Raw genomic sequence first — 9,772 nt, 5'->3', positions numbered from 1 at the left:
CCACTGCTTGTCAGTAAATAAGTCATGTGTTACTCTAGTAACGACTAACCACACCCACTACAAAGCATATGTCCGGTCAAGTACACACCATAGTGTGCATTAGACTATCAACTACACTCGCGTAAGGAAACTTTGTCCTTTGTTTTTTTTCCTCATATGTTCTTAGGGTAAGAGTCAATGCTCAGATTACTTCCGTTCTCAATTAGATTGTCAATGGGTTTGGAATAAATGCAACCAAAACCGTTCTAAGACCTTTTTAATGTAAATCTCTTGAGACAAACAGAGAAGTCTCTTAGAGCGATCTCTAGGGATCTTAACTCCGAGCACATAATTTGTCTTCCCCATGTCTTTCATTTCAAAAGTAGAGGAGAACCACTTCTGAGTGGCGACAATCATCTCTATGTCATTTCTAGCTAACAATATGTCGTCAACATACAACGATACAATGGTCTTCCTTCATTATCTCAAACCCAGTCACAACGACGATTTTTATGGAATCTAAAATACCATAATCTAGACGATTGCTTTAGGCCATAAATAGAACATTTTGAGACAACATGCTTTGTGTTATTGTCCATTGACCTCAAAGCCTACTGGTTGATCCTTAGAGATCTCCCTGTCTAGTTCTTCATTGAGAAATGCAGTTATAACATGCATTTGGAAAAATTCCAAATCTAAATGCGCAACAATAGCTAGACTTAGGGAAAATGAGGGCAAATCTCACCATCAGGGAGAATGTTTATACTCTCTCTTTGGGTATAGCCATTCGCCATAAGACGGACTTTTGACCCATTAGCCTTGCGCTTAACTTTTAAGGCCCACTTGTTGCCAATGGTCTTGCGCCAAGGTGGAAAGTCAACCAACTCCCAAACTTGGTTCCGAGCCATAGCACTCATTTTATCATTCATACCAGTCATCCACTCGGTAGCATTCGGTGAAACTAACACTTCCTTATAAGAAGAAGGCTCATCAAGATCCACGGAGCATACATGAAAAAATTTCCCTCAATCTCATAAGACGACGAGGAATAATTCCACTTTTACCTTTATGTATTTAGGATCCTTATTGAGTCATTTTCTAGTGAAACACTCCCACTAGAAGGTAAATCACCCCCACTATCTTTCGCGATTTCAGAATGAGTCTCTAATTCTTCACCTTCGCCAAAAGATGGTGTGACTTCCTCAGACTGTTGCAACTCAAATTGCGCAAGATCTTTCTTTACTTCACCAATACTAGAAAATTCACTCTCAATGAAATTGACATCTCGCGACTCATTTTCAATCATTCCACTATAAGTGTGACAACCACCTCCTTAATTAAGAAAATTAATTAAATTGATTATGTGCTTAATGTTAATTATGTGATTATATGTTATGAAGTGTTATTGTTATGCCATGAGATTATTTGAATTGTGTTATTGTGGACAGATAGGTTAGAGTGAAATTAAACCTGTCTGATTTGTTAATTTTAACAAGTTAGAATTAAGCAATAGGAAAGGAATTAGAGCCTAATTCACATTAGCATAATTTAATTTAGTGTAATTAAGATTTTAAGATGATTAGATTAATTTAATTTGAGTCAAATTGATTTTAATTAATTTCTTACCCTTAGGTGATTTTGCTTAATTTATTAGTCTAATTAATTTGAGCCTAGTGTTTTTCATACTCATCAATTGAATATGAATAGGAGAGTGTAGTGGACTTTTCTTACACCTAGATAGTCTTACACGTAGAGACAGAAGGGATAGAACACTTGGTGAGGGAGTTCAACAAGAGAATTGAAAAATCTAGAAATCCCCTAGATGTTGATTTGTGATTATGTATTAATTTTAAGCAGTAAACAACAATCCCAATCAAACAATCAAGACAAATCGACATAACGATTTTACGTGAAAAAATCACAATTTGACACCTCCAATTGTGATAAAAAACCACGGGCAACAGCCACAAAACAATCCACTAAGAAGATATAAAGGAATTACACAGGTATACTCTCAATTACCTAGCGAATCCACGCCCGAATTGAACCAACCTCTATGTGCCTCTTCCAACACCGTCTTCACTTCGGAATTGTCTTGACGATGAGCCACTCTGGAGTCCACCAAAGCTTCAGGCTCGAATTCTTCAGAATCCACCAAAGAACAACTCTCTCTTTTGTGTAGAACAAACAAATAATCCTTTGATGCATACTCTTTAAACCATGAGTTGAATACTCAATCAAAATATCAAAGAAAACTAGCAAAATATCCCCAGATATAAATCTTAGAACCCAAAAAGAAGATCTGGAGAAGTAATCCTAGATTTGAAGCAACTTACGAATTTATAGAATCTGAAATCGCGAGGTCCGCTCGAACGTGGGAATTGACGCTCGAGCGGGGACACTATATGAAATGCTCCAACCAGGATGTACGATTGAGTGGAGATTTCGATGCTCAAGCGTGAAAACACGAATCACAGTATTTTTGCAGACTCACTAAACTTCTGGAACTCAGCATTCTCCGCTCGAGCGGAGGAATGGACGCTCGAGCGGGGAGGCAACTTTGAATTCATTTTTGCATATTGCTTCGGGGGCATTGCCCCTCGACCCCGCCGTGGCGCTGCCCCGAACCCGCCAAGGGGCGCTACCCTCTCGACCTCCGCGAGCTGACCGGGCAGCTCGATCCCCGTCATAATCAGCAAAGTGGCAATCATGAAAGAATTAACATCACAAACTTCTCTGCAAGGCACAATTCGGGTTGGATTCGCATCTAAACACTCATAGCCTCACTGAAATAAAAAGTACGAAAACAAATACAACTTAAAGGAATTTTGTCAAACGGGGTTGCCAAGAATAAAAACCTAACAAGAAAGAAGTTAGGAAGAAGAGAAAGAGAAGGAGAACTTGAAGTCTCCATAACTTCACAAACTTAAGGTAAGAATTTCCATCAATTTTATGAAATTGAAATGCTTCCCTCATAATCCTTTAAGCATTGGCTTGTTTTAAGTAAAGACCATGAATAAATAAGAGATTAGTAGTGTAATTTAATGTTAAGAACTCATTTGAATAATTAATGAAGGAATTGTAAGAATTTAGCTCAAAGATTAACATGCATGGCATGAATTCTCCATATTCTTGTTGTTTCTTGGAGTTGCACATAAATTCTTGCATGACTCGCATGGATTTAGGAGAATTCTTTATAAGGTTTGACCTTGAAGCTTTAATTACAAAGTTTATGTTTTATATTTCAATTGAAGCTTGATCTTTCCAAATTAAAACTTTGGGAGTTGATTTCAAGTTTAATCCCTATTTTGATCTCCCTTTTCATATTGAAGGCTCAAATGCAAGTTTGTTTAAATACATTTATGGGTTTAAAACATTTGAATTTGGAACTAAAACGTGGTGGAATTGTAGACCAAAACAAGAACCATTTTTGGATTCCAGTTTTTCTAGAACCGCACGTGCGGAAAACAGGGCAAGCTTGTGTTGCATTCTGAAATATATGCACCTGTGAGCGCAAGTGCGGTAATGGTCCTACACGTGAGGCTGGGACCCCCGCACGTGCGGCCCTATTTGGACTGACCTGACTTGTTTTTCGCTTCTCTTTTCCACCTTCCGAGCCTCCGTTTGCATGGTTTTAAAGTGTTTTCATGATCATTTACATCTCATGAGTGCATTAGATTGAATAAATGAAAAATTGGAACCGAATTAATAAAGACGATTAGTTATCGAATAAGTAACAACCGAATCAAATAGAATTGGCTAGCGATATGAATGTCATTAAGTTGTTGTGCTTGAATTTGTTTGTTTAGGTTGGACGACGCATCCTTAGTGCCTTATAGTACGTGTATTGAGAAGCCCACCATGAGTAACAATGTTGTAAAGATGTGTTCAAATTGTATTTATTTTCTGAATGATAAATTATATTGTTTCTAAACGGTTACTTTCTATTGATTGAATGATGATCCTCTTTTGAATTGTATTCGTGGCATCCATAGCGTATTGTTATTGTTATTGTTGTTGATATTGATATTGTTACAAAGATCTTTATCAGTTCCAAATCTTGGAACTATTGTTATTGTTTGATGGCCATTAATTGATTGTTCGGTCTTTAAGACCTATTGTGTTGTTGCTATTGGATGTACCATGTATGACCTATATGAATATGATTGATTGAATTGAACGATTGAACGATTGTTTGACAAAACAATACTGATTGAAAATGTTCTATTGATAATCGATTGTTTCAAAGACTGTAAGGACATCATTCTTAATCTCTTTACGCATTTGTTATTCACTAGGCTTTAGCTCATAGTTTATTATATATATGTAGGTGACCAGGCACCGGATAAAAGGTAGAGGCGTTGACCCGAATCCTTGTTTTGTCAAACCAACTATTGTGCCTCGTTACAAGGTTCCGAACTAGCATGTGTCAAGGCTTTTTGGGTGGTTCAAATTCACCCTTTTTGAGTTTGTTACGTGAAAAGAATGTTTTAAGACTATTGTTAACACTGTTTTTGATAATGGAATTAATTCCCTAACTTGTATTTTGTCTTGTATATATGTGTTTAGGGGCATAAATGGTTATGGATATGACTATGTATATGAAAATTTATTTCCATTCAGGTCCTCACAGCTCATTGGACATTATCTTATTATTGATTGGCTTCCGCCAGCCACTTTATATTGTATTATTGTCATTATTGTTAAGCAGGCCTTTGGTAAACACAGATTACTGGTCGGTTACGGCGCTAAATCTATTGGGACGGGTTTGGGTCATGACAAAAAGGATGTTCACATAACCCTTTGAGCATTTTGAGTATCTAACAAACACTTGCTTATTTGCTCTAGGGCCTAATTTTCCATGCTTATGAGAAATACTATAAACAAAAACTGCACAACTCCAAGGCCACAAATGCTCCAAATCAAGTTTTGCGCCTTTCCATAATTCATATGGAGTTGTTAGAATTGACTTTGAAGGTACATGGTTAAGATATAGGCAGCAATCATAAGAGTATCCCCCCAAAAAGATATAGGGAGGTTGACTTGTACCATCATCAATCTAACCATTTCAAGCAAAGTGCGATTCCATCTCTCCTCTATACCATTTTGTTGCAAAGTGCCTTGAATCTTTAATTGCCTGTGTATTCTCTTTTACTCACACATTCTTTAGAACTGATGTGGTAAATATTCACGCCCTCAATCCATTCGAAGGATGCTCCATTTCTTGTCTGTCTGATTCTCAACTAGTACCATAAAGCACTTGAAGCAATCCAATGCCTCAAAGTGATGTGAGATCAAATAGACATAATTGAATCGCGAATAGTCATCAATAAATATAAGGAAATAAGAAGCGCCATGGCGTGCCTTTACATTCATAGTGTAAATCAAAGTATAAAGAAAGCAGCGAAAAAAATATTTAGATCATACCTTTAGATGATAGAACCTCGTGGGTAAATCACGTGCTTCCAGAATCTGATAAACCAACCCAGCAATGAAGTGATATCACAGATTGAATATCACCCACACAAATCACAGTGCAAATGACTTTGATCGTTGTTTTTGGGAGAGAGTCAGTATATGGGTAAAACTCAGATCATACGTTGTTTTTTTCTTTTTTTTTTCACCCATAACCCATATACCAGATATATAATATTTTATTGTTATCTATCCATATCAGTTAATGGATATAATATCTGTATCCTGAGTGGTTATCCTAAATAGGTTTGAATTCAATTTCAAAACCTATTTGGATAAGATTCAAATTCAAATACAAATGGTCATGCCACATGGGCGCCCATTACTAACATCTCCCACTCGCACATGAGTTGGCATGACACTGCCACATCTCTATCTCAATCTCCCAAAAAAATGAACAATCTCATACTAGCCACTGCACCGTGCGACTGCTGAGAACACCTGCATGTGGGAGCTCTATACTAGAAACTCAAAATGAGCCAGCATAGAGACATCAACCCAAAAAGAACAGAAATAGTGTCTCATATACCCCAGATCCATCTAATTACACCGGTCCAAAAAAAAACATCTCTAATCCCTCAAAAAGAGCATGTTTGACCCTCTCAATTCTTGCAATATATTCACACTCAATTCGCCACTCATACAGAGCGATGTGAGTTGCCGGCAGTGAATATACAACAGTGGTGTAATACTAGATGATCTTCCCTTTGCACTCATGCCATTTAGTTTAGGATTGACCGCTTTCCCAGTGATGTCCCTTAAGGCCAAATCATGCATGACCGCAGGCAACATACCAAAGTAGCAAAACATCAACCCCTTACCTTATGACATAGTCAAAAGTCACAAAAGGGTACATAAATGAAAGTCATATCAATAATGACACATAAGACTCACACGGTGAGGAAGCAGGGATCCATTCTCTCACCTCATTACTCGGTCGCCAAGCACATATAGTATGAATACATGCTACGGTGGAGTAACTCTTCCATAAAGAGTGACGCCATACTCGATACACTGTACAGATATTAGTCTAGTCGCTTTCTAGCGCCTAACCCGAATTCTCTATTTGCTCGCCTTCTAGGCGCCAAATGAGATCTCGCATCTGGCTAATCATAACAAGCACAACATGGAAAGTGGGTACTAACATCCATGTTTGGTCCTTAACACGACCTCATCTTGGTTATAACCAAGGCGACATACATAGTGGATGATTTAAGCCTCTCTTGGCTCCAAATAAAAATAAACCACCAGTCTCATCCTTGCTCGCTCCCAAGTGCCAAGGGCGATTGCTCGTGTGAGTGAGCCAATCTTGCCTACTGACATCATCATCTGCTAATCATTATGACACAAACCATAATAGTGTCAACATCCCATCATCTCAAAATAAGTGATCGGTTTAAAAAAAATTGACCACAACTTGAGCAATTATAGATTCCAAACATAAGCCTTATCAGCACCTCTTGCGATAAGTATATACAACGGAATCCACCATGTGCGCCTCACATTAAATGATTTAAGATCACTACCTCTTGCGCAATAACCTCTCTAAAGATATTTTGGTGACCAATTTGCGTTCATTCTTAATGCGCCCAACTAGCACAGATGCGCCCAACTAGCGCATTGAATCTTACAAGGAGCAAATTAATATACTACTAGTAAAGCATTTTATCCACAGTCTAATGAGCAAGGTCAATGTCTAAACAACTCAGTTGACCATTTACCAAAGATAACACTTATCATGCCGAATACGCCCACATAGCGTACTTTAGGCTCCCACAACAAAGAAAAGATCGAGGAATATAGGTCATCTGTTTCTCCCAAAGACAATCCGAGGATTCACTTAATAGCTAAGGCTCTGGCTTTTACCGATAGGTAAGTCAATGGGTTTGTAATTTTGCATCTAGAATTGTTCTAGGATATTCCTTATGCAAGTCATCGAAGACAAACCGAGAATTTTCCTAAAACAATCCCTAAGGATCGTACATCCGAGCATATAAATTACATCACCCATGTCCATCATATCTAAAATAGAGGACTGCCCACCCTAGGTGGCGACAACCTTATAAATTCCTGGCTCATAATGACTAAGTAAGGAAAAACTTCTTTTGGACCATTGATCATGCCTCAGTGGTCTTCATCGATCATCGTTGGCCTATCATGGCTTGACGAAATCTAAGAATCACTGTTTGGATAACTGCTTTAGGCTGTAAAAGATTTATTGGAACTAGCAACCTTTTTGCGCTCCTAACTTTTCATCATAAAAGCAGAAGGTAAATCCCTATGGATATACTTATCCAATTCTCTAACGAGAAATCGGGTCACAATGTCCACAAATCAATGTTCCGAACTTATGTCAATCATAGCCTAAGTCAAAATAACCTCACTCCCCAGGAGGAAGTCTTCTCATGGTCTACACTTTCCTTAATGGTGCAACTTTTCGATATCTAGCGAGCCTTATGCCTCAACAATGACTATCCAAATTACGCATAACTTTTTGCGTCATAATGGAAAGTCAACCAAATTATAAAAAGGTTAATTCTCAAAGACTTTGTCTTAAACTGCGCAACATTGATCCACTTTCTAAAAATAGGGGACTAGAGCCTTGGGCATTATCCTAGGCTCTTTATCATCTTGTGGAGCAATCATGAATGTTTCCCTCTCAATCACCCAGTGATGACGTGGAAAATTTTCACATTCGCTACCACGCAACTAAGAATGTAGAGTATTCTTCTCTAATGGAGTAATCCATTAGTAGGCACATCGTTCCCACTGTCCCTAGGATATTGGAAATTTCTTTCCATTCTCAACTAGGCTACATAGAGCGCTATGCTTGGAATTCTCCATCTTATAGAGTTCCGAAAACTCTATTCACGTCACCTTTACTAATAAAACTTTATGTGAGTTAGTTACACTACCACAAAGCTGCTTACCTATATGCACATGACCCGGAGGGTTTGCATGACCGCATACAATAATGCGCCACATGACCCTTTGTGTTTACAAGACAGCATACAATAATGCGCTATAGAACCGTAGGTCTTAACTTCGCAATCTTATGAGAAGTAAAATAAAGATAAGCTGCTTAACGGTTACAGATCGCCCATTGATGGCTCTCCGCTAACCTCTTACTCAAAATGGAGTGTAAAATCTGATATGGAGGGCACTTAGTTAGGGATATAGGCAACAAACTAGTGCAATTTCCAATTGGGAAGCATTTTGCGCCATTATCCACCTAACATTAACAATATTTAATTCCTTGTCTCTACTACACCATTGTGTTGTTGAGTGCTAGGAATAATCAATTTTCTAAGCATCCATCTCTCTTCACAGAGTTTTCTAAAAAAAAAAAAATAACTCAAATAGATACTCGCCACCTTGGTCAAAACTAAAAACATGAAAGCTGTTATCTAATTGATCTCAACCTCATATGTGCAATGTCAAAAATCATCTCAAAACTTTTGACTTATGAGAGATCAAATAGTCTTGACTCAGATGCGTATCGTAATCTATAAATGTGTCGAGATTGAGGCTTAGCTATCATACCCTCACACATATCTAATCACAAATATCATAGTGGACTAAATGCGCCAAAACAAATGACCTTCTATGGCTTTCCTACTTACTTGTGCGCACCCATTGCGAACAAAGTTACACATTCATATAAGAGTAGGATGTCATAAGCGAGTGGGCCCGATAAGGCCTACTCAAACCATCATGTCATCATCTCATTAATGTGATTAAGTATAATAAGCCACTGGTTCATGACCAATGTCATAAACTAATTCCAATCATCTTAATGTGTGAGTTCTCGAAGATAAGTTTAAAAGGTTTAGGCCCAACTAGGTAATGACTCAGGACTAATTCATATTCATTAGATCATAAAAGGATGTCATGGAGATATCAACTGCGCCTAAGTCGCAAATTTAACTAGTAAGTGCTAATCCCCGGCACCTTCAAGTCAATTTTATTCTCCATACACTTTAATACATCTAGTTGAAAGATGACGATACTCCTCTTTCCATATCTATTTCTCGCTTCATAGTTACTTGCAATTAATTCTACTATCCACAAGAAGGAGAGAATAAGCTATCACCTATGGCAGCTCCTGAAGTAACTTAAGCGCGAATGAGGCTAAAGAGTCTAATTTCAACACAATGCTCTCACAAGCGATGTGTCAAATTCTTAGAGTCATAACAACCTTGTCGGCCTTGACCTTTTCATTACTATGTTGCAACGTTTGCGCTTAGTGGTAAATGTTATTCAAAACGTTAGCCTAGTAAAGGAATCACACAAAGAAGCACCTCATCCATGTCTCACA

This window comes from Camellia sinensis, chromosome 1, assembly GCF_055761805.1.
Source record: "Camellia sinensis isolate YWXY chromosome 1, ASM5576180v1, whole genome shotgun sequence".
NCBI classification, from domain to species: Eukaryota; Viridiplantae; Streptophyta; class Magnoliopsida; order Ericales; family Theaceae; genus Camellia; species Camellia sinensis.
This window is presented reverse-complemented; position numbering follows the sequence as displayed.